The 25893-nt window shown below is 54.3% G+C and overlaps 1 protein-coding gene across 3 annotated transcripts in view; it reads right to left on the bottom strand.

Annotated features, from left to right (window-relative positions):
- STK32C (serine/threonine kinase 32C) overlaps nt 1-24564 on the bottom strand; it is a 47318-nt gene extending 22754 nt beyond the window's left edge. The window contains exon 1 of one of the 3 annotated variants that reach the window (XM_008059825.1): nt 24511-24564. The gene's annotated coding sequence lies outside the window, so the exon portion shown is untranslated. The remainder of the gene's footprint in view (nt 1-24510) is intronic. The other 2 variants (XM_021713260.1, XM_021713261.1) reach the window with 2 other exon arrangements.
- Nucleotides 24565-25893: the final 1329 nt, after the last annotated feature.

A 25893-nucleotide genomic window follows, 5' to 3' on the forward strand; every position in this document is an offset into this window, starting at 1 on the left:
ACTTCGTGAGCCATAGCTGTGGTTTTTCCACACTGTGGATGCCGACACTCTGCCCACAGGCCACGTCGTGTGACCAGGGGAGGCTGAGGCTACGGGAACAAGCGGGGCACGGTGCCGTGACAGAGCTTCTCCACATTTGGAGCCCGCCCACCCTACAGCACAAGCTACCACCGGCACAGACCCAGCCAAAGCCAAGTCCCCTCCATGCAGTCCTGCGAGGACTGAGGTTCAGGGAGCAGACACATGGGGGCCAGCTGTGGGCGTGGGGACTGCAGGAGTATGCTGAGAAAGGGGCCAGGCACCAGCCACCAAAGCAACCCCACAGATGAGGTCGGGGTGTCTGCCTCCCTGATGCTAGGGGAATGAGGAAGGCAGGGGAGCTCTCTGAAAGGAGTACAGTCATGAAAGCATTGTCACCAAGTGGAGTTTGGGTCCCACAGAGCTTCCTTGGTGGGGGACAGTGACCCCCGCCACCACGGCACCCCTGCAAGAGCTCCGTGCCCATGAGGAGCCCTGCTGGCCAGGACAAGGCAGGGTGCTGGGCGGAGGCCGAGAAGCCTCGAGGGGAGGCCAAGATGAGTGCATTCAGAGTGACAGGACCCGTTCACACAGCAAAGTTCTCCCAGATTCACCCAGTGGTTTGGTCCTGGCCACTGAGGCCACACGAAGCCGGCAGATCCCGCCCACGGCCCACCCCCTCCTCTCGGGCCTGGCCATTCCCCACTAGACAGCCAGCAACCTTTGAACTCTACTGACCCTCCATTTCCTCATCTGCTAAACTCAAACACTCCGCTGACTCGCCAGCTTGTAAGAAGCCAAGGAGATGTGGGGGAGACAAGCCCCTCTGCAAACTGCTCGTGCTGGGGGTACAGTCCAGGTGCCCAGCTCCCACGGCCTACCAGGACTGTTCCCTAGTGCAGTCAGCTGAACAACGGCTCCAAGGATGGCCTAACTCCCGGAACCTGGGAATGTGTCACCTCACATGGCAAAGGGACTCTGCAGATGTGATACGGTTAAGGTTCCTGAGCTGAGGAGATAATCCTGGGCTATTCTGGTGGGTCTTAAATACAATCATATGTGTCCAGGGGAAGATTTGACACAGAAGGAAGGCCAGGAGGCAACTGAGGCCCGGGGCTCCACCGCTGGCCTTGAGGATGGAGGGAGGCTCCACTAGCCTGCAGGGAAGACTGCCTCTAGAAGCTGGAAGAGGCAAGAACAGATCCTCCCCTGAACCTCTGGAGGGAATGCAGCCCTGCCAACCTCTTGATTCCAGGCCGTGATCCTGATTCTGGACCTCTGGCTTCCAGAACTGAGAGAGCCAATGCGCATGTTTGTAAGCCACCCAGGTGTGGTCATGGGCTGTGCCAGTCTCAGGAAAGGAATGCAAGTAACCAGCACTCTGGGTGCCATGAGGACCCAGAGGTAAGCAGCTGGTGGCAGTGACTGCGTCATCCACCTGTGCTGTGAAACACACGGTCCAGGCTGTCAGGGCTGCCCCGGGTGGTGACGGCCTCCAGGCTCTTGTGGAGACTGCAGAAAATGTCCAGGAGAGAATGCAGAGAGAATCCTGTACCAGGAGGGCTATGGAGACCTCCTGGCCACGTGGCCACAAATTTTAGGTCAGTGAGCCTTGCTGTATTGTTTCTCTCACTTTAGCATCCGAGGAAAGATCCAAGGGTCCTGAGGGAGCCCATCCTCCATGTGGATTTTGCGACAATACTTCACCAGCTCTGCCAAATCTGCATCCTGGTTTATGGCCGCAGAGTGTGAGCTGCAACGGAGCCTTCAAGAGTGGCTGTTACCACTTCACACAGTCGATGACTGGCCACCTGGGGGGCCCTTTCGAGGCTGCTCAGCTCACCCCCTCCTGCTCTGGCTTCCCTAAACCAGACTCCCCTTAGGGACCGGCGTTTCTGTAGTGGCTACACTTTACCCAAAGCAAGAGCCCCCTAGAGGGTCCCGGGACCTCAGCAGCGTTTGCATCTCCCAGGAGATCCCCAGGTGATCCCATCTCCCTGGAGGTTGGAGGACGGGTATATGTCTATGTGCATGTGAGAGAATGTGGACAACTCCTAGCTCCTCTGTTGCTTTTACCATTTGGGAAGGTGATGTCAGCTTGGGAGACATTTTCTTAATCCGGGAAAAAAAACGTGCCGATTTCCCAGACTCTGGTTGAGACGCTGCTTGCTCCATACAGGGGCCACCTATGCCAACACCCTTGCTTCCCGAATGCCCTGGAGACCCGGGAGAGTGTCTCAGGCCTTCTCCAGATGCGGAGCTCCCATCCAGCGGTTTCACGTTGTCACTCGACCCCCACCCATTGCCAAGTCGGGTCAGACCAGCATGCACTGGTCCCGCCACAGGACATGACTTTCCTCCTAAGGAAAGTACTCCATGAGAAGGGCATATGAGAAATGTTCTCTGGTTCAAAGTTTTTTTTGTTTTTGCTTTTGAGTTGGAGTCTCACTCTGTCGCCCAGACTGGAGTGCAGCGGCCGCTCCCGGCCACCGCAGCCTCGACCTGCTGGGCTCCGGCGATCCTTCCGCCTCAGCCTTCCTAGTAGCCGGAATTACAGGTATGCACTACCACGCCTGGCTGGTTTTTTGATTTATTGTAGAGATGAGGTCTCGCCAAGTTGCCCAGGCGGGTCTCGAACCTGCAGGCTCAGGCAATCCACTCACCTCAGCCTCCCAAAGGCGCGGGATTACAGGCCGAGCCACCGAGCCCGGCGGTTCAAAGTTTTTTAAAAGAAGATCAGGACAAAGGTGGTCTGGGCACAGAGCAACCACTGTGTCCTGGGAACCAGCCCCTCACATCTTCCCAGTCCTCCCTGAGGGAGGCGGCTCCTGCGGTACAGACATTGCTGCTCCGAATCGTGGAATCTTGCTTTTTCTTCGTTTGTCAGCTGAGGTTGTGTGCACCATCCCAAAGAAATTCTCTGCAGGGCTATCTCATTAAGGCAGCTGTGTAGGGCTGGATTTCTCACCCTGCACCCCTCTAGACCTGGTGCTTGCCTGCAGGGCTTCTCCCCTGCACCAGGGACCAACTGCAAACTCGGCTCTTTGCTAAAGGTTAAGGAAGGTCTGGGTTTCCACCTGTAGATCCAGCCCTCCGCTCCCGAGCCCCTGTCAGGCTCCAGACTTGCCCACATGGTGCATCCCCATTGGTTTCTAAGGCCACCCCAGCACAAGCAGTCCCTGGAGTCCCAGTCTCAAGGATTCTGACGTTCTTAACATGTCTGTCTGCACATGCTTTGCCATCCTCCTTGGGAACTAGAACCCATTTCTGAGCCATCTGGAAAGGCACCCCGCCGAGACAGGATGGTAATTAAAAGAAAGTTGCAAGCCTCTTGATCACTCTGATGATGTGCAGGACCAAAGGAGCTCATCGAATCCTTCATTAGGCAAAGTTAAGATGCAACAAACAAAACCAGTGCCCAGACTGTTTACTCCTTTTGCAGCTGATTAATTCCCAGGTAAACCTCCATCCAATCCCATACAAACCACCCTTCCATGGTCAAAACATGAATCACTGGGTGCAAGAAAGCCCTGGAAAGTTCCAAAGGCCAACCACACCTGCTCTTCAGGCCTACCACACAGGGGATGGCGGCTAAGCAGAGACGGGCAAGCGTCCACTTGGCCTGCGCTAGGGCGAGGGCACAGATGTGCTGTCAGCACCTGTTCGCTCAGAGGAAGGAGGCCTTGTAAGGAGAGGACCAAGTTCTCCTGGTTCTTCCCAAGCTGGAGCAGAATGGCCAGCAGCAGGGCAGGGCGGGTGTGGGGCTGATCCCTCACACATTCCTGGGACACAGACAACGGGACTACCAGGCAGAGGGACAGTAGCGACAGCAGGGAACCAGGGCATGGAGGGTGTATTTGCTTCCTGTGGCTGCTGTAGCCCATGACCACAAACCCAGTGGCTTCGAACACTGCAGACTGATTCTCTCTCCGTCTGGAGGTTAGAGCCTGACATGGGTCTCACTGGGCCAAGACTGAGGCGAGACAGGGCTGATGCATCTGGAGACCCCTGGGGAGGGTCCAGTTCCTTGCCCTATCCAGCTTCCCAGGGCTACCTGTATCATGGACTCTTCCTCCAGCCTTGGCCCTCTCTCTCTGACTCTGATCCCCTCTCCTGCCTCCCTCTGCCAGGGTGACCCCTGTGATCACACTGTACCCACCTGATAACCCTGGACTATCTCCTGTCTTAAAGTCAGCTGACTCACAACCTGAGCTCAGTCTGCAACTTTCACTTCCATGTTCATTCTGGAGATTAAGATGTGGATGTGTTGTGGGGGGTTATCATCCTGCCACTAGAGATCCATGCACTGGTTAGCATATAGCTCTTAGAAACACGCGCCTCAGTCCTGTCCTGACTCCGTGATGGTCGCTGAGCCTCCTCCCTGAGACTCGATCCTCCTGTAAAGTGATGGTGACAATCGTTCCTCCCTTGAGGGGGGTCACTAGGGGTCACAGGAGACAGTGCGTCACAACGTGCACTTTACTCAGGACTGGCCCAGACAGAAAGCATGTCCGACAGTGGAGCCAAGGACAGCCTGGGTGGATTCTGTGGCTTGGTCTGGTGCCACGGGTGCTACGTGTGATCTCTCTAGGGAGCTAGTGACACACGTGGCCTCAGCATCACCCTGCCCTGCCCAGTGGGACAGGAAGACCCATGTGCTGCGGGCCACCCAGCCACAGGTGTGCTGACAGGGACTCCTGTCAGAAGTGCAAGGCCACACCTCCCAAGGCATGAGAGCAGCTGCAGGTGAGGCCGCAACATGGAAAGAATGGAGAAAGACCACACGCTGATGAGGGCTGCCTCCACAGGCCTGACTGTGGAGGACTCTGCCCTGGACTTCCCACATTTCCTACAACCATTTTTTAAATTACTGTTTTGAAAGCCAGCTGAAATTTTCAGAATGAAAATAAGCGCAAGCCACAGCAGGCCCCAGCCACCTCTGGCTTCAGCACCGAGGCCTTCCTGCCTGCTGCTCCGCCCTGCTGCCAAGGAGGATTGTGGGCTGGCCAGTCGGCCGTGTGCAGCCAGGAGCGTGGCCTGTCAGCCTGCTGGCACATGCCAGCAGAGAAATCCAATCATTGCAGGTGGAAGTCTCCGAGTCTGTGTACACAATCGGAAGGAGGAACATTTTCCCGCAATGAGCACAGGGTTCACAGCCTCCCTCCTCCTTACGGCCCCTGCACACCCAGAGGGCAGCAGCAGCAGGCCTAGAAACTGGCTCTGGAAAGGCTGGTTCCACCCCCACAACTGCCTCTCAAGAGCCTGGATCAGGGGCACTGGCCAGGGAAGCTGTGGGCTCTCACTGCTGGGCCCAGTCAGGAGCATCTGGGCGCAGTAGCTCAAGCCTAGAATCCCAGTCCTTTGAGAGGCAGAGGCAGGAGGATTGCTTGAGCCCAGGAGTTCAAGACCAGCCTGGGCAACATGATAAGACCCTTTTTTTTTTGCATTGGAGTCTCACTCTGTTGCCCAGACTGGAGTGCAGTGGCCGCTCCCGGCCACCGCAGCCTCGACCTGCTGGGCTCTGGCAATCCTTCTGCCTCAGCCTTCCTAGCAGCTGGAACTACAGGCGCGCACTACCACACCCGGCTAATTTTTTTGATTTATTGAGAGATGAGGTCTCACCAAGTTGCCCAGGTGGGTCTCAAACTGGCGGGCTCAGGCAATTCACTCACCTCAGCCTCCCAAGGTGCGTGATTACAGGCTGAGCCACTGAGCCCGGCTAAGACTCCATTTTTAAAGATTAAATAAATTAGCCGGGTGCGGTGGCCTGTGTCCGTCGTCCCAGCTACAGGATGCTGAGGCAGAAGGATCATTTGAGCCCAGTTCAAGGCTGCAGTGAGCTATAACTGCAACACTGCACTCCAGCCTGGATAACAGATCAAGGTCCTATCTCATAAAATGAAATGAAATAAAATAAAATGAAAGAAGGAAAAGAAAAGCGGCTTTCTGTGTGGCAGCCCTATGCAAGGTGTGTGCAGTATAGGTCTAATCACTTTTTGTTCCTTCCCGGAAACCTTCAAGATAAATGCCTCAACCTCCCTGCAGTGGGTTCAAGTGCTTACCCCAAAATACATAGCCACCAGGGACCTCAGGATGTGGCCTTATTTGGGACAAAGGCCTTAATTACATTTGAAAATGTAATTAAATTGAGGATCTGGAGATCACAGATTAGGACACTGACAAGTGTCCATTGTCCTGAGACAGAAAAGAAGACACAGGCATAGGGGCCGAGGTCATGCGAAGACAACAGAGTGATTTGGAGATGCTGGTCCTGGAGACCAGAGTGAGGCAACTGCAAACACAGGACACCATGGAAGCTGGAAGGGAGGCATGGAAGGGTCCTCCCTCCCTTAGAGCCCCCGGAGGAACCACCATGCCTTGATGTCAGACTTCTCATCTCCAGAACCATGAAAGAATAAATTCCCATTGTGCGAAGACACCATGTCATGGTACTTGGTTCTAGCAGGAAACTCATACTCTCTCCATACCTCCTGGGCATGCCCCTCAAGTGAAAATACCCCGTGTGCTTTGTGTATCCGTGGCCACACCCGCCAGGGACCAATCTGGTCTGTGCTCCCACTGCACCCTCACTCAAGCACCTGTCAGCCAGATGACCTACTTTGGCCTTTGCCATCTTCGCCCCAGGCCCAGCAAGGCCTGGCCTGGCCACACAACTTCTCGCTGAGACCAGCCTGGCCACACAACTTCTCACTGAGACCAGCCTCGAATCCCCCGGACCGTCCCACACACTCACAGTGGTTTGGAATGGTGCTGACTTTTTCTTTTGAAATGGATTTAAGTCAATCACATCAAAGTGCTCTCAGGTGGAGGCAACGGAGAAGAGGCTCAGGTCAAGAGCTGAGGGCACAGCTGGCTCCTGACAGGGAGGCTCCAATTAGTGGCCATTGAAGTGCTGGGGTTTGGTGCAGTCCCTGTTCGGAGGGACCTCGGTACCAGGGATCAAACAGCAACATTGACAAAAAGGGAGTAAAAACGCTCCAGCCTTTTAGGACTGAGCCTCAGAGGCTGCGAGCCGGCAGGCCCGATTAAACCATTTCCTTAATTGAAATCGGTCTCCACTCTCTGAGCTGCTTCCTCCAAGAATCAACTTAAGCCCAGACAAAGAGGAAGTGGAATTAGATCTCAGCATAAGGAGACATAAGCCCTGCTGGTCCTGGGCTCTGGGGAGTCCTGGGTTTTCCGGGTGAACCGCCTCTGGCCGCAGGGAGGCTGCAGCAAGCCCAGAACAGGCTGGTGACTGACAGGGGTGTAATTGTCATTTTAACTCGACACTGTTTACGTATTTTGCAGATTTAAGTGATTCACCCCAAGCCCTTTTTCTTTCCAAGTAATTTCTTTTCCCCAGAAAGCAAATGCCTGAGAGCAGGAACTAAAAGTCTCTAAACATAATAATAAAACCGCCTTCTAATCCCCTCCAGGGGAGGTTCTAAAGCCCCAAGAAAGGCACATTCCGTGGCCTGGGACAATGCTGAGGACACCAGACAGGGTGACGTGTGGTCCCTTCCCAGGGGTCAAGCTCACCTGAGAAGGCATCTGCAACTGTTGAGGAAAGGCCAGCCCCAGATGGGATATTGGGAAAACTGAAACACCAACCTGCCCTTTGCCCTGCACCTCTTCCTTTGCCCCTAGACTCTTGTGCTCGCCCAGGGAGAGAGGGGCTTGGGACAGCAGGAGTCCCCCAGGCAGAGCTGGGCACCTCACCCGGGAGGACAGCAGAGGAGACTGTGCAGAGAGCACATACGGGTCCAGACAGCTCCAGAGGCCACGCTGGGCTCCCATGCCCCCCTGTCCCTCCTGAAAGGCTGTCTCCCATCCCCAGCTGTTCTCTTGAAGGTCCCTGAGAAGCTGTGTCCCTTGGCCCGCTGTCCCACCAAGCAACTATGGGCAACAGTGGTAAGGACTGGTGGCTGGTTATGGCATACTGAGACCCTCTTCTTACATCTGTTGCTGATCGAGTACTGGGGTCGTTTATCCCAAGAGAGGCTGGGAACCCACTGCACCCTATGGCTGTCACGTCTGGGGTCTCATGGAGTTGGTCAGCTTAAAGCCTATTTAGTCCAACTCAAAGAACATCTGGGTGGGGTGGGCAGAGCCGCAGTTTCAGGCAACCTTCCCAAACATGTGCACACAGTGTGTCTCTGACACAAAAACCCCACGCAGAGCATCCAGGAGCTTGGGTCTGAAAGCAGGGACAGCCAGGCAGGTGCACCCCAACCTACCAGCCTCCTGGGGGATGGGGAAACGTGCCTGCCCCCACACTGGCTCTGGCCTTTGTTCTCTCGTCTATGCCATCACTTAATCAGAAGGTAATTTCATGGGCTCAGTCATGCGATAGCTGCAGCTGGATGACGGCTTCTTTATCAACGGCTTTCAAACCTCATCTTTGTCTTACTCTCACTTCAGCATCTCTGGACTCAAAGGGACAGATGGGGTAGTATGCTGCCTGAGTCCTCATACCTGTGACAACATCGTTTTCTGACCCTCACACATGAACAATAACTTTGATGAGGTTTGGAATGCTTGGCTAACTTTTTAATTTTTGAGTTGAAGTCTCACTCCGTCACCCAGGTTGGAGTGCCGTGGCACACTCACGGCCACCCTAGCGTCGACCTGCTGGACTCTGGCAATCCTTTCGCTTCAACCTTCCAAGTAACCGGAAATATAGGTGTGCGCTACCACACCCGGCTAATTTTTGATTTATTGTGGAGACGAGGGCTCGCCAAGTTGCCCGGGCTGGTCTCGAACTCGCGGGCTCAGGCAATCCACTCACCTCGGCCTCCCAAAGTGCTGGGATTACAGGTTGAACCACCAAGCCCGGCCAGGTAACTTTTATTTTTCCATGCAGAACCCTGGAGATGCTGCTCCTGAGTAGCCAGGAACCTTTAGCCATGTGGGTCCTCTTCCCTTTGGGGGTAATCATGGTTCCTATCACCTTGCCCAACTGCTCCCAGGATTTCCCCTTGCCCTTGGGATGAGGACCTGCCCACAAGATATGTCACAATCCATCAATTAATGCTGCCATCAATGCTACCCAAACCTGATGGGTGCTTCCAGCTAAAGAGGCAGGCAGTCTTCGGTCCGGAGATGTTCCACCAGCTGTTTCTCCATCATGCGCTTCCAAACCTCAACATGTCCACGTCACACCCCTTCATCGCCACCTTTTGTGGTCCTCTCCAAATGCAGGGGCCTCCTCTACCAGAGCATGCCCTGTGGTTTTCCTACCTGCTCCGCAGGGTCTCTGAATTATCCGGGAGTGGGGGGAAAGCTCTAGGTGCTTGTTCCTTCACAGCCAACTCTAGCCCCTTCACTTCTTTCCTGGAGAAACCCTCTCATGCCCTGCACCCTGTGCTCCACGTGGTTGCCTTTGCCTCTCAGATGGACCTTCGCCATCTGCTCAGATAGTGGGAGGAGGGACAGGTGTGACACTGTCTGCTCTTGTCTGCAACCATCTCAAGTCTGCAGCTCTCCTGTGCTGCTGGGGTCTAGGGTGGCAGGTGAAACCGATAAGTGTGTGCTTGTTGTTTTCAGCCACTACCTGTGTGGTGATTTGTTACAGCAGCCATAGGAAGCTCATGCAGCACGTCTGCCCAGTGGCAAATAACACAGCTGTGACCAAGAACTAGTAATTGGGCTGTACGTGGGTAGAGTGTGAAATCCAGAAATATCATCAGAGAGAAAGCAAGGTGCAGAGAAAAGTGTGAATGATATGCTGCCATTTATTAAAGAAGCAGGTTACATAAATATATTAAAAGGAAGTCAATGGAAATATAAGCCAAAATCTTTCTCAAGAGGGATATTTCTAGGAGGAAGGAGGAAGCTGGAGGAAACAAACAGTGATGAAAGTCAGACTTTTCCAAACATACCTTTTTTATAGATTTTAATTTGGCACCGCACAAATATCTTACATAATAATTAAATATAAAAGGCAATCGCTAAAAATTGAAACAAAATTAAAACATAAATCTAATCGTGCATCAGCAGAATCAGAGAAGTGACGTTAAATCACTCCGAGTGACTCTAGAACCCAGAGTGCACCATGCGCCCTCGTGGGACACACCATGTGCCCTCGTGGGACACACCATGTGTATTTCCTGGCTCTGTCCACTACAAAGACCTAGAAACAGTGAAAACCACAGAGTAACGAACAGCCCTAGTGCCCAGACTATGGCCTTCAAACATCATGCCCCACCAGAGGCACTCAGGGTCCCACAGAGAAACGGAGCAGGAAAGGGACACCGTGAATCTGGAAAGTCTTGCCATGCCATAAAGTGTAGATGCCGTGCGGGACAATGTGGTTGTGTTAAGAGGACCCAGGGGCCCAAGAGGGACACGGGGACATGAGGGAACAAGGTGAGCATCCATATGTACAATAACAGCATGAACTCAAGTTCATAATCACAATAAAAATACTGCTTTGCTCCCTACCAGGATGCCAAGGAATCACCTGTGCCATCAGGAACCTTCCAATAAAGGGAAAGAAAAAAGTACTTATCAAGCCAGGCTCGGTGGCTCAGCCTGTAATCCCGTGCCTTTGGGAGGCTGAGGTGAGTGGATTGCCTGAGCCCGCAGGTTCGAGACCCGCCTGGGCAGCAAGACCTCATCTCTACAATAAATAAATTTTAAAAATCAGCCGGGCGTGGTAGCGCGCACCTGTAATTCCGGCTACTCGGAAGGCTGAGGCAGAAGATCGCCGGAGCCCAGCAGGTCGAGGCTGCGGTGGCCGGGAGCGGCCACTGCACTCCAGTCTGGGAGACAGGGTGAGACTCCAATTCAAAAAAGAAAAAAAAGAAAAAAGCACTTATCCTGCCTCGTCTGTATGAGTTATACCTCAAATGTGCTCTCTGCCAACATCACTGACAGGAGAACACTGATTTTTTAACTATTTTGGGGAATCAAGAAGAATCCATGATAGAACCAGAACCCTCCATCATGCACCTCCTAAGGAACTGCCAGCTTAGCAGCAGTTACCTCCGGCTGCCAACCTCAGGATGTCACACCTCAAGGTCACAGCTGCTTGACCAAGCCTATGTGAATCAAGAACCAACTCTAGCAAAGGCAGGGACAGCCAAGCGTGCCAGGGTCTCCGAGTGATTTGAGCAGCACAAAGCAACCAGGGACGCTCAGGCCAGAGAGCCACTGGGGCCCCAGCAGGTGGATGGCAAGGAGAGAGACAGAGGGCCGGGCTCGGTGGCTCAACCTGTAATCCCGCGCTTTGGGAGGCCAAGGTGAGTGAATTGCCTGAGCCCGCGGGTTCGAGACCAGCCTGGGCAACTTGGCGAGACCTCATCTCTAAAATAAATCAAAAAATTAGCCGGGCGTGGTAGCACGCACCTGTCGTTCCAGCTACTTGGAAGGCTGAGGTGGAAGGATCGCCGGAGCCCAGCAGGTGAGGCTGTGGTGTGACTCCAGTCTGGGCGACAGAGTGAGACTTCAACTCAAAAAAAAAAAAAAAAACAAGAGTTCTTATATTTTGGACACATACACTGAAATATTGACAGATAAAAGGATATGCTCTCTGAAATGTATTTCAAATAACCCAGCTCACGGAGAGAGGTAGGGAAGGGGAAATGGCTGAAAAAGGATCTGGTGGAACTGATAGCTGGTGAGGCCAGGGTATGGGCGCACATGGGGGATCATCATATGCCTCCCTCTAGACGATGCATGTTGGACTTCCAACAATTGACATATGTATACTTTTTTGAGTTGGAGTCTCACTCTGTTGCCCAGGCTGGAGGGCAGCAGCCCGCCTCTCGGCCATCGCAGCCTCGACCTGCTGGGCTCCAGCGATCCTTCTACCTCAGCCTTCTAAGTAGACGGAACTATAGGCACGTGCTACCATGCCTGGTTAATTTTTTATTTATTGTAGAGATGAGATCTTGCCAAGTTGCCCAGCCTGGTCTCGAACCCGCGAGCTCAGACAATCCACTGGCCTCGGCCTCCCAAAGTGCTGGGATGACAGGCTGAGCCACCAAGTCCGGCCAATTAATATTTTAAAAAGAGAGGATTTGAGGCCACATTTGTGTGGCCCCAAAGCCTGAGCTGTGGGCTTCCGTCTTGAGCAGAGGACCAAGCCCTGGCCTGCTTCCTGACGCGGAAGAGCCTGAGGATGGCGTGGTAAGCAGAGGAATATGGTCAGCGCTGGTGCCTGGGCTCCAGGCCCAGGGGAGGCCTGACCATCCTGGAAAGGGCCAACGGTGCCCGTGGGATCCTGGACTCCTGCAAGCTATCTATCCCGAGACTTCCTCAAGGGAATGACCCAAAGAGGCAGCCAGAAACCTCAAGGGGAGAGCCGAGGGGAGTTCTCGTTCTAGACAGGGGAGCAGAAACTTGGATCAGGCATCCTCAGGGCAGGGCAGCCACACCCACCTCAGCCCACAAGGCCATTGGCTGGATAGCTGCGCCTGTCACGTGTGGGCCGCACCTGCATAGCAAAGAAAACTTCCCTCACACTTGAAGGTCTCACGGCAAAACAGACAAGGAGGTGGCCCACTGGAGGAGGTACTTATGGTTTTATGCCACCTTGGTACCCATTTCCAAATGTAGGTGTAACTCCCTCATACCAGAAACAGGGCTCAGTCACGCTTGACAGGGTCTCCAATACCACACCCCACCTGAATGGCTCCAGTCGTGGCCAGAGATAAAAGCTGAGAGGCGTCTCTCCTGTCTAGCAGACTGGGCTCCCTGCTTCCTGGCAGCTTCCTTTACAGGGACCACGCAGACATCTGCCCAAGAACATAAAGGAACCACCTCTCAGTCACCACGCAGCCCTCTCAGTGTGCCTGCTTTCACCCACCCATAGAACTCCCTGCAGCAGATGTGTTCACGTGACGCACCCCAGAGCCAACAACAGGTTGGTCCAGGAGTCCCTTTGCTCCCTCTCTGCCTGCACCTCCTGACCTCTGAGTGGGTGTGGCCACCCTGCCTGCCATGCACCCCCAGGGCTTGTAAGTACCAAAAACTCTCCAACGTTCACACTGTGGTTATATGTGCCTTGGAGGGACCCATGCAGGTGGGTGCCCTGCTCTCGGGTCCGGGCCCCCCACCCACTGGGGTCAGTAACTGCCAGCTGAGTAGAGGAAGTTTCATTCTAAACACCCACTCCTGCTCCCTGGGCTTCTGCTCCCAGGCTTTCAACTGGACCCCTGCAGCCATCCACCTCTGCTTGTTCCTCCCAAGCCAGGCGACCTGAGACCAGCAGGGCCACCTCTCTGGCCTCCACTTCCTCGGGGCGCCAAGGCAATGACCACTCATGCAGCTGTCGAAGGGAAAAAAATGAGAAAATGGATATGAAAGTTCTCCTCCTGAATCAGAGCCACAAGGGAAACAGCTATTTAAGGCATAAAAGCATAGTGTGGGTGACCCAGAGACGAGCCAGAAAATTCCCACCGTGTTCTGGCCCACTTAGGAGCATGTGATAAATGCTCTGTCTGATACCGACCCTGCATGGAGGCTGCCAAGCGGGGCCTCTTCGGTCCCATGGTGGCAATGAAGGCAACTTCAAAGCAGAGGGTGGCCCACAGAGGAGTGTGCCGGCCCAGTGGCTGGTCCCGGCCCAGGCTCACCTGCTACCTGTGGAGTCTGGGGCAGAACTGCCTCAGCTGAATCCGTTTCCCCACAGTACAGAGGGAGGTGGCCATGCTCCAAGGTCCCTGCGTCCTGCTGCCCGGGTCTAGCCCCTTCCACTGGGAATGAACCTTCCCTCCTGACCCTTCAGAAGCCCTCTCACTGCTGTGTGACAGGACAGGCCTCCTCTTGGTGCTCAACCAGCACCTCCAACCCCCTCCTCACTTGGCCTCCTGGGACTCGGTCCACTTCGTCCTCAGAACCTCCCTCCTCTTCAAAGCCACCTGGGCCAGCCGCCAGCACAGCTGGAGCCCCAGAGACTTGCGGGTCCTGAGTTTCCCGGAGAAAAGGCTGCCCGGTAAGCTGGAGCCTCTCAGTGAGACAGGCGGAGTAGACGAGGCCTGGGGAGCTGCCTGCAACCTTGGGCAGGGGGCTTCTTCCCACAGTCTGGGCAGCCGCTTGGGGAAGAGAGACACAGGGTCCAGGCAGCCTCAGCAGAGGGTTCGGTGCAGCACACTGCTCCGGGGAGCCAACGGCACGGCCCAAGAGATCAGAGATCAGCTCCATTCAGGAGACCCTACTCTTTCAAAATGTAGGTGCTACTATCATTCCAGCGAGACCAGGAGATGCCTGCCATTTGAAAAGACCGTTCGTGACTCCGCTGCTGAGAGGAGGAAGAGGCTCACCACATGGCGGAGCCCCCTGGGGAAGCTGCAGGGTCTTGGGAGGCAGGGGCAGCATGGGCGGGAGCCTGGACTATGGTTTCCTCAGGAGAGGTGAAGCGGGTGAGCAGGCCTAGGACTGGCTTGGTGAAGGATGGAGGGCTGCCCCTAGGTGTCTGGTGTCAGGCCCAGCGTGGGCTCTGGATTGGTTGTTCTGCATTTGGAAAGCAGCCCCAAAGGCAAGTGTTCCTCATCGCTAGGAATCGGCCAGTCCTGGGAGGGTCAGCAAGGCCCCGGGTGCCAGATGTCGAAGCATCAGAAACTCACAGTGAACACACATCTGCGTGGAGGAGGGGGCCGCACTGGGTGGACACTGAGGCAGAGAAACCAGGCTGCAGGGCAGAGGCGACCACCCAGCCCGACTGCCTGGGTCTGCAAGGCTCCTGAAGCTCGCACACTGGGTGGGCCAATGTGTGGAGCCAAGGACACTCCATCAGGGTCCCAAACAGTTTAAGCCTTAGAGCCACACGGACTCTGATAAGTGGAGCCCTGAGACAGGAAGGGGATGGCAATGGAAACATGAAGCCGTGTGTGCAGACCTGTGGTGGCCAGGCCTGTGCTCTCCACTCCTGGCTTCCCCCAGGAGCTGAGTCTGAACCCTCCTCCCACAGGATGTCCGAAGGCCCAGGCTGAGAGCACTGCACTGGGCCTCCCGGCAGCCTCCCGGGGCCCTGGGGCCAGCTGGCCTGCTCCTTTGGTCCCCACGTGAAAACGGCGTGTCAGCTCAGTCCAGTAAACATTCTCTGTATCCAGTGCCAGGGGAGCCCCATCTTTCTCTCTTCTCTCTCTCTCTATATATATCTCTCTCACACACACACGCACACACACACACACACGCGATCACAGAATCACAGCTACCAAAATCGGCAAAAACCCAACAAAAGTCAGTACCAAACCATCTTAGGTCCCAACTAATGGAGTCAGGAAATGTCATTGCTCCGAGGTCTCCGGGGGCCCATCCCCTGCCAAACAGGGATAGTTCCACCCACCAAGGCTGCGAGGACAGCGGGGTGGGCAGCAGGCAGCTGACGGGCTAAAGGCAGAGGCTGTGCTTCTGGACTTTGAGAGGCCTATGCCAGGCTCAGGTGCCCACAGTGACCACACGCAGTGCACACCCAAAGAAGACTGGCACCAGGCCAGCACATAATCAGATTCTAGTGGCCGCTGCTGGCTTGTTTTCTGGCCACGCTTCCCAGGACGGTGGCAAGCCATCGTGTGAGGAGACACGGAGTCCCGGGGCAGACACCACGGCACCGAGGCCCACATTCGAAGATCCAGAGTTCAGGATCCAGGCCTGGGTTTCTCAAGAGCAGGGCCTGGACAGTGGTGGTGAGGGCAGGGATGTGTCACTCGCCACTGGCATCCATGCCAACGATAAGTGACCAAAGGCACAACTGGCCTTCACTCTGGCAGCACTGGTGTCTGCTGGCTGCAAACGTGAAGAACGAACAGAGCTGCCGGCAAACTGAATTGACCCCGGCTGCCTTCGAGTGGGGTCCCCATCCTGGCAGTCTTGAGGGCATGAGGCCCTGCAGGTGGCCTGGGACCCACACCTCCAAGCTGAGGACCCGGTGTCATCCCAGAACCCGGGCACCAAGAGCTCTTTGTGGGCGGGACCACCCTCCCCTGCCGCATTTCACCACGAAAGATGCGGGGGCCCCCAGAACCGGTTCCTCCTCCTCAGGAAGACTCACTGCACCCCCAGCTCAGCCACAGTGTCACAGCCGCACTCTCAGTAGGGTGACTGCATATCAGGCTCTGAGGGGTTGCCATGGCAATTGCCAAGTGCTGTCTTCTCACTCAGATGCAGCACAGGGGAGGCCAGGCAAGGTGGCATCACCGGGAGGTCCACATCCACAAGCCCCAGCAGGGCCAGGGGCGCTGGGGAGCCCTGGCCAGACAGCGCTTCCTCACCCACGAACACATGCTCCCTCTTCTTGCCCCTCTCCTGGGTCCATCCAGGGATCTGGAGTCACAGTAAGGACAAAAGAGTTCAGTGGCGACTGGGGTCTGTGGCAAAGGCACATTTCATGCCAATGATTTAGTTTGGTCCCGATAAACCGGGAAATGCAGAAGCCAGGCGACCGGGCCTGGCCCCTTGGTTCCTGGAGCTGGTCTGTGCTTTCCCTCCCTCCCCAAACAACCGCAGGGCCAGCCCATCTGCGAGGGCGTCCCACCGGGGGCTGGGGCTGGCTGCCCAGGAAAAGGCCCCCAAGTCTCACAGCTGGAGGAGAGACGCCACCTCTACAGATGGGCCTGGACTCAGGGAGGGGCAGAAAATGGCCAGGACTGGGACCCCCAAAACCAAACAGAGTAGGCAACCCCCAGGAGGTCTGTGTGAGTTTAGGTCCAGGAAGCAGGAAAAGGGATGTCATGGGCTGTGGGGTACAGGAGGAAATGAGAGGAGCCCGGTCAAAGAAGAGGAATTAGAGAGAAGAAGAAAGAAGAAACCCACCCAGAGTCAAGACCAGGCCCACAGGGCCAGGAGAGGAAGGCGGTGGGGCGGGGGTGGGGGAGACAGAGCCAGACATTCCTGCTCAAACACCAAACTGTGCCCACCGTCAAAAGTCAATCATGTCACCAAAAATTACATCTGGGACAGGGAGTTCTTCAACCCCCAGAGACACGCCTTTTCCTCCTGAGGGCTGTGCCCATCACATGCCTCCATGCTTGCTCTTGGTGCTCCCTGTGGTTTCTGGCTGTGCGCCCACCTTTCAGAGTTCTGCCGGATCCCCGGTAATGGGTGGAAACCCAGCCTCTGCCCCTACAGACAGCACTGACAGGAACACGTCATCTCCCGGCTCCGAGCATATTTCGCGCTTCACACAAAGAACACATCTTTCATCTAAAAGCCCAAAACACCCCCAGCTAAGCCAAGAGTGTGTCTAGCTGCTATTCCTGGGAAGACCATCCGCAGACTGGCAAAGCCAGACTTGCCCCTCCACCCACGCCTGCTGCCCAGCCTCAGGGCGAGAGCCGCCCCCAGAGCCCACCCAACTCCTCCAGCCTCAGGCATGAGCACAGGTGCTCCAGGGAGCAGATCTGCCCCTCCGACAGCCAAGGGAGGCAGGGGCCAGGGCTACTCGGTCAGCAGTTGCCACAGCTGAGGGGGAAGTTAGAAAAGAAAGTCTCTTATTCACAAAGACAAAAAAATCGTGTACAATAGCATAATGTACGAGGGGACCAAAAAAAACTGGGATTATCTTTCAGAGGGCCGGCCCTCTAATACAGGCTTTCCCCACTAGGTAAGTGTTCTAGGAGCCCATTGGCATCAGTATACCAGCTAGCATTGTTGTGAGAGGCTGTGTTTGGCTTCGGTGAATTTTTTTTTTGAGATTTCTTTCAGTGCATTTGCCCATTTCATGATGGGTGATTTACAAATGCACCTGCCCACACCTCGCTGAGTGTTCGGCAGTTTTTGACCCCAGATGGCATGGTTCCCACGCCCCACCCTCCCTATTCACCCCATCTTGCCTGGCCGACTTTTTTTTTTTGTTTCCCCAGATTTTAAAAAAAGTCCTCAAGGGAAATATTTTGCCAATGTGGAAGAAACGAAGCGAAAAATGACAGAAGCACTAAAAGGCATCAAAATTGGTGACTTCAAGAACTATTGTGAGCAGCGGAAAAAGCATCTCAATAGGTGTATCGCAACAAACAAGAGAGTACTTTGAAGGAGACTGAATTTAAACATGTAAGAATAAATTCACAATTTCTGACAAATAAATTCTGGGTTCTGTAGTCCCCTCTCATATAATAACTATAAGAACAACATATAATAAATATACCAAAACACGAAGAATTAATTTGAATGAAATAGAAGCCCATTGAGTACAAAGGCACTAGATCCCTAGATGGGTAAGATATCCACATCACTTTCAATTAATCATAAAATATAATTCTTACCCATCTCAGTGAGGTTTTTTATTTTGTTTTTTTGAGTTGAAGTCTCACTCCGTTGCCCAGACTGGAGTGCAGTGGCCGCTCTCGGCCACCGCAGCCTCGACCTGCTGGGCTCCGGCGATCCTTCCGCCTCAGCCTTCCGAGTAGCCGGAATTACAGGCATGCGCTACCACACCCGGCTGATTTTTTATTTATTGTAGAGATGAGGTCTTGCCAACTTGCCCGGGCAGGTCTCGAACTCGCGGGCTCAGGCAATCCACTTACCTCAGCCTCCCAAGGCACGGGATTACAGGCTGAACCACCGAGCCCGGCTTTTTTTTTTTAATCTTGACAAGATTATTCGAGAGTTCAATTGGAAAAATAAACATGGGAAAAGAGCAGACATTTTTTGGCAGAGTGTAAGGGGAGGAGGAAGGGCAGGTGTCATGCTACAACATGCTGTGGCCTGCTGGTCATTGTAGCCTGCGTGGAGCCCACACCTGAGACAGCACCAGGGGGCCAGAGAGAGCATAGTTGCTCACCTGGGACAGCCACACACGGCTCAGGAGCAAGAAGCCTGCCCCCTAAGAAGTGTTAAATTCCAGATGGAGTAGATTCTTCCCCCAGAATAGAACGATTCCCGTTCTGATTGTAAACGTGGCAGCACTCACAGTGAAACAAGGGCCAACATGAAACAAAGCCCCAGATGGACACAGACAGAGACTTCAAGGCTTTTTGGGGCAGCCTCACCACGACAACCTTATGAGAGCATAAGGTCAGGTGAGCAGGACCCTGAGGTTGGGAGAGCGTGGCAGAAGGAAGGAAGGGGCACAGTGGTGAAGTGGTTCAGGACACAGCACCCCAAAATCTGTTGCTTTGGCACACTGATTATTGAGCTGAGCGCACTTGAAAACAGCACACACAGGGAAGGGTGTTCTCCGAGCTCCCCTCAGCCATCTACACACAGACCCTTCAAGGGAAACCATAGCTGTAAATCCCTCCCTGGAGTCCCACCAGCCTAGCAGGATGGACTTACCACAGGAGAAGGGGCCAGGGGTCAACACCATCCCAGACAGAGTTGGCCACAAGTCATCACATCTCCCATCGCTTCATCCAAGGGCCTCCTGGTCTTTCCTAAAAAACCACTTGCTCCCCGGCCCCGCCATGTGACCAGCCTCCTCCTCCCTCTCCTTGTCCTATTCAGATGGCATCTCAGTTCTCAAAGCCCACTTCTTTTCCAAGTATTTGGGTTTTTTTTCCTGAGATGTCCCTGGACAGGTAACATTAAAAATTAAAATACTGCGTCTCTCTTCTCCATCCACGTGCCTGTTGGCAGTCTACTCTGACAGACCCAGCTGCCGAGCCTAGGAGGGTAGCAGTAGCAGGTGCAGCTCCTCAACAGAGGATCTTGACCCAAAGAGTAAGAAGACGCGGCACCCCCTTCCCGAGGGGGAACCACAGCCCTCGAGGCTGGCCACCCTCAGAAGGAGCATGACCAGAAATAGGGCTGAGCTGACAGCCAGAGAGCCACAAGTAAGAGACTCAGCATGAGCCTGGGCGTCATGCTCCGCCCAAGGGGCCACAACCCCCTCACACACACATGGTTGTTGCCCTTCAACCCAGCCTGTTCCAAGAGGAGCCCTGGGGGCGGAGACCCCATGATGGGCAGAAATCTCCTCTAATCCCCGGGGGCAGCTGCATCCAGCAAACTGCCAACCAGCTCACGAAAGAGGGCTTTCTGCATCCACAGCTCCTCTGATAATCAGCCCTCAGATGACCACAGCCTGGATTCAGAACAAACTCAATTAGGCATGCTAGAGGGGAGGGCAAGCGTTCTCAGACACTGTGGCCTTTCTAACCCCCGGCTGGGAGCAGATGGGTTGATTTTCTCCAAGGCTTGATTATTCTCACTTAGATGGTCTGTCTTGGAATTAACTATGGCCACACCACTTGCTGGACATGGGTTGGGCAGAACAAGGGGGAACCAAGTTGGCGGGGGAGCAGAGAGGCCATGCCCTGGGTCTGCTCCTAGAAAAGCCCCTTCCAGATTCCTGAAAACAGATGCACACAGGCCACATGCTCATGGCTGGAGCTTGATGCAGCCTGAAAGACTAGGCGGGCCCTGAGCACCTGCTGGAAGCTCACATCGGCATGGGAATGGGATGGGAGTGGAAAATGTCCCATTGACAGCATCACTCCCTCCTGGCCTCCTCCTAATGCCAGGGGACCATGACATCTCAGAAGACTCAGGGACAAAGTCCTACCCTTCTCCAAGTGGGCAGAGGCTGTTGTCACAGCTTATAAATTGGACTGGACCACCAGCAGCTTCCTCTCTGCTGAGGAGAAAACCGCCCACCCGGGACATGATTTCTCCAGGGACCAGTGGGCTTGATCAGGTCTCAAGTTCTTCAAGGCCAACTCATTATCTTCAGGAAGGACAGAAAGCTGGAAGAAGAGCAATTCACTCAGCAAACGCTGTCCTTGCCGCAGAGACTTCCGGAGTCCCACTGGAAGTCTTCTTGGAGCCTTGACCTGGTGAGGGGAGTGGCCATTTGAGCCGGTGGACCGCCAGAGCCAGCTGGCCTGAGCAGTGACCAGCAGGCACCCAATTCACGCCTGATGAGGACGAAAGCACACAACTAGTGCTCAGAGTCTCTTCCGACTGCTGGTCAGTGCCAAGGGTAGCCAGCTCGGAGTTTCAGTCTTCATCCTCACCCTCCTGTCAGTCACTCCACGCTAAGCTTTCTATTTCTGCATCTTTGACATGATCTTTACTCCTGAATACCCCAACCACATGACCTAAACGTACTCCTTCATTATAGGAAACACTCCACTAATTTCTGCTCTCCATTAAAATACCATATGCCTTTCTCCTCAGTAGACATGACTGCAGCAAAATCAGCCTCCAATGCCCCCAGCAGGACGCCTACAGGAGCCCAGCCTCTCTTCAACAGATGCCTGGAGACCCCCACACACAAGGAGCCCTGTACACCTGTGGTTCCTCCTTAGAGAAGGGAATCTCAACAAAAACCACACATCGTAACCACTCGGGAAATGCAAATAACCACGATGAAATCCCACTCCACCCCCATTGGGATCGCTACTATTAAAAAAACAAACAGAAAAAGAACATAAGTGTTTGTGAGGATGTGGAGAAACTGGAACCCTTGTGCACTATTGGTGGGAATGTAAAATGGTGCCACTGCTGTGGAAAACAGTAAAGCAGTTCCTCAAAAAGTTCAACACAGAATTACCATAAGACCCAGCAATTTGATTTCTAGGGGAAAGAGCTGGAACACGGACTCTAAGAGATATCTGTATGCCCTTATTCATAGCAGCACTATTCACAATAGCTAAAACATGGAAGCACCCACCTGTCCATCGAAGGATAAATGGATCAACAAAATGTTGTATTAGCCGGGCGTGGCGGGCAACAGAGTGAGACTCCAACTCGAAAAAAAAAAAAATGTTCTGTATACAGACAGTAGGACAGCACCCACCCTTAAAAATGAAGGGAATTATGACATGTGTTCCTACATGATAAATCGGAAGGACGCTGTGCTAAGCGAAATAAGCCAGGTGCACAAGACAAACACTATAGGAATCCACTTAAATAAGTGCAATGGACTGCATGTTGGTGTCTACTCTCCGATTCATATGATGAAATCCTAACCCCTGATGGGATGGTATTAGAAGGTGAGCAGATGATTAGGTCATGAGGGTGGAGCCTCATGAATGGGATTAATGCCCGCACAAGGGGCCCCTACAGAGCTCTCTCTCTTTCTTGCCACCACATGAGGACAAAGCAAGAAGATGTCATCTGTGTCAGGAAGAGCTCCTCCACCAGTCACTGAATTTGCCTTGATGTTGGATTTTCCAGTCTCCAGAACTGTGAGGAATATATGTTTGTGGTTTAAGCCACCCAGTCTACAGTATTTTTACTGTAGGGACCTGGACAGACTTAGACAATAAGGTACCTATAATAGTCAAATCCATAGAGTCAGAAAGTAGAAGGATGGTTGCCAGGTGCTGGGGTAGGGGGAGTGAAAGTTTAATGAGTAGAGTTTCAGTTGTGCAAGATGAAAAAGTTCTCGAGAGCCGTTATACAACAATGTGAATATACTCAGTGCCCCAGAAATGTAGAAATAGTTAAGATGGTAAATTTTATGCTATGTGTAATTCACCCCAAGTTTTAAAAAATTGAAAACAGAAAAGTCAAGGACCAGATACAAGTTTGAATAATACATGTCCAGGAACGGTGGCCCCAGAGGGTAGAACAGTCATATGTTAAAGGGTCATTTGGCTGGGAACAGAGACACCAGACACCTAGCTACCACTCCTGATCGGGCAGGCAACCAGGAGTTGTTTTCACAGGTGGTTCACATGCCAGTCTCTGATAGGGCTCGGGCACAGGATAAGCCTGTGCTTGCCTCCTCCGGCAGGAAAACAGGGACAGCACTGGGACCCCCGCTGCCACAGCCCACCAGAACCAGGGCCACGTGTGGACAGAGACAAGAGCATCCCAGCCGTACACGTTCAGAATTGCCTTCTGGGCCCTCATCCTTCTTGCCATGGGTCACCGTCGGGCTACCAAAGGAGCTGGAAGGACCAGAGCCAGGTCTGTGACAGGCCTCACCTCCCCACATTGCCAGACACCCACCCAGCAACTCAGACTTGAGTCTCCTGGTGGCCTCATTAGGGAACAGAAAGGAGCCCTCCAATTGCATCACTAACTTGCATCTGAAAATGAAAGCTGGTGGCTTCCTTTCGTCAGCCCTATTCTGCAAAGGCACATTTTCTGGCTGGCCAGCTTCTTAAAAGCCAAGAACTAGTCAGGGGAGTGGAAGCCTGGGGCTCTGCCGGCACAGGTAGGGTTCGGGCTGCCCAGCCATGCTCACGAGGGGCACAGCCCACCCCTGGCAGGAGGTCAGCAGAGGCAGGGGCAGCAGTGGGAAGAGGTGGGGGGTGGAAGCAGGGCCCCAGGAAACAGCACCTGCATCTGCCAGCCTTGCCCACACCAGGGTGGGTCTTTGCCCCTCAGAGCCCCCCACCAGCCTGGTCCTCTCAAGATGTGCCAGGCCTCATGTCCCTCCTGGGACCTGATTTCTGAGTGCCTGGTGACCCCCAGGGTCTTCCTGTCTCAGCCACTCCTCCGGAACCTGGTCACAGCTGCTGTCCTCCGCTGCCTGAGGGGCAGTCCCCCCAAACCCATCCTGCTTGCCCCTCATGCAACCCTATGGCCCTGGGGAACAGAACTTAGGCTCAGCCGGGAGGACAGGAGGGGGGCAGAGGCCGTTCCAACAGGCCTCGGCATCTCTGACAAACTCCACAAACTTTAGCAACTCACCTCTAAGGTCAACCATCTTCACTGTTCACAAAATGGCACGGGTCCATTGGCACCTCCTGACATGAAGAGATGTTGAAAACGCTCTCCCCTAATTTGTGCAAAGGGGTTCATTTGCTCTTATTTACAATTGCCCCAGGCCTTGGGTAACCCAACACAGCGATCGATTGTGATACAATGAAATGGAGGCAATTAATCGCACTCAAATACCCTGCATATTATGCTCTGGGAGCATGGCAATCCCTTTAAAAAGGGCTTACGGAGCTTAAATAGACACAGTGTCCAGACAGCTGTACAGCCAGGAGCAGCAAGGGAGGCAGAGCCCATCTGCCAAGTCTCCCGGGACAGCTGAAAAGAACTGTCCATTCAGAAGTGATTCATCTACAACAGAGCCCTCCGCAGAAGCCGGAGGGCTAATTCCAACCTTTTCAGAGCACTCGTTAAGCCTCTTTGAGTTATAATTACCATCAATCTCTAGATATTACAAGGCAACAATCAGGAAGTTAGATCGGTCCAGAGAACACAAAAGGCAAGTGAAGAAACTGCTCTACTGTGAGGCTGGCCATGCAGGCCTGTTTGGAGGATGTGAGCAGCATAGCCGCTGACAGCGATGGGGACAAGGACAAGTTGAGGATATATGCTTGGCCGTCCATCCTTGGCCCTCTGTGCATCCTTGAGGAACAGGTGCAGGTGCAGCCTGGCCCCTGGGCTGCAGGTTAGCTGAATCTGCCATCCTGGCCTTTGAGTGTCACAGAGACCCCTGGACCTGGGGCATGAGCTATACCACACCAAGTCCAGTCTGATGCCTAGCACCACCAGCCTGCCCGTGGGAGGAGGGCCACACCCTCACCAACAGGCCCGGAGCCCATGCCGGACGAGGCCAGCTTCTCCTGAGGATGGGAGTGGGTGGGCTAAGGGAAGGCTCGTCAGCACCACGGTCCTGCCCATCAGGCCCCGCCTTACCTTGCCAAAGCTGCCTTTCCCGATGGCTCGCAGGATCTGGAAGTGGTCGAAGTTCACTGCGGAATAAAACAGAGGGACGCCCGGTGAGATGGCAGAAAGGCCCTGCGCCAGCATGGCCCCCGCCAGGAGCAGCTCCACCCTGCATCCCCCCTGCTGCCCACCCAGGGCCAGAAAGAAGGTCTGCTGTGGGGTGGCTCACGGATGAACTCAGGCTCGTGTGCAGAGCAGAAGGGGTGGCCCAGGAGGCGATATGGGCCTGGATGCCATTTCACGGCCTCTTCTCAGGATCCTGAGAGCACGACATGACCCAGCCCACAGAAGGGACAGGGCATGAACAAACCACATGGCACCTGGAGTGTCAGCCCCAGCTAGGCTTCAGTCCCAGGCACTGGCCACCCCCCACTGAAAGCTGCCTCCAACCAGCAAAGACCCAGGGTCTCAGGACAGCTGTGCACACGCCAGCAGCAGCCCAGCCAGGCCACAGTCTTAGGAGCAGACTCCTCCTTCACCTTGCTCTGAGTCTCCAGGGAAAAGGGGGTCATTGGCCTTGCTGGAGTCCACTGGACAATCCTGGGGGAGTCTGCAAACAGCCCAAGGTTAATAATGGAGGGGTGAGGCCCAGGACTGTGGCTGCATCAGTCAAAGACACGGGGTGGTCCAGGAGCACCTGCACCCAGCATAAGGAACATCCCACAGGCCTGTGTGAAACCACAGAAGCCACTGTTTCTCATGACAGTGGGCCCCGTTAAGGGAAAGATGTTCCCTCTAATTGTGACAGGCCTCTTGAGAGATGCTCCCATGAGACAAACCCATACTGAGAGGGATTCTGACTTGCTGTCCAGACCTCCTCTGCGCATGTTCTGAACCGAAGACTTCTCCTTAGGCATAAGCAGGGCGTGTCACAATGTCACCCACAGGTCTCCAGGGATGGGCTTCCTCCAGCTGACTCCCAGACCAGCAGCTGGCCCTACCTGTGCACCCCAGGCCTGTGTCCTCAGGTCTGTGCCCCCAGCCTGCACTCCAGGCCTGTGCCCCCGGGTCTGTACTCCCAGGCCTGAGCCCTAGGTCTGTGCCCCCAGGTCTACACCCCAGGTCTGTACCACCGGGCCTGTACCCCCAAGTCTGTGCCTCCAATCCTGCACCCCCAACACTATGCTGCCAGGTACATACCCCCAGTGCCCCATGAAGGCCTACATGTGGCTCTTAGTCTCTGCTGTATGGCCATGCTCCCCGGAGCAAGATTTCGCACGCCCATGGGTTTATAACATTTTACGGATTTATCCATTTATATTTTATCCTCATAGCCCCTTGTTCCCTAGGGAATTCAGGGACCGGGGGAACTCCTCCCCCAGTCCACTGGCTATCTTCGTGGCAGAGGGAACA

This window comes from Carlito syrichta, unplaced genomic scaffold (assembly GCF_000164805.1).
Source record: "Carlito syrichta isolate Samal-C Ts95f unplaced genomic scaffold, Tarsius_syrichta-2.0.1 Scaffold304385, whole genome shotgun sequence".
Lineage (NCBI taxonomy): Eukaryota > Metazoa > Chordata > Mammalia > Primates > Tarsiidae > Carlito > Carlito syrichta.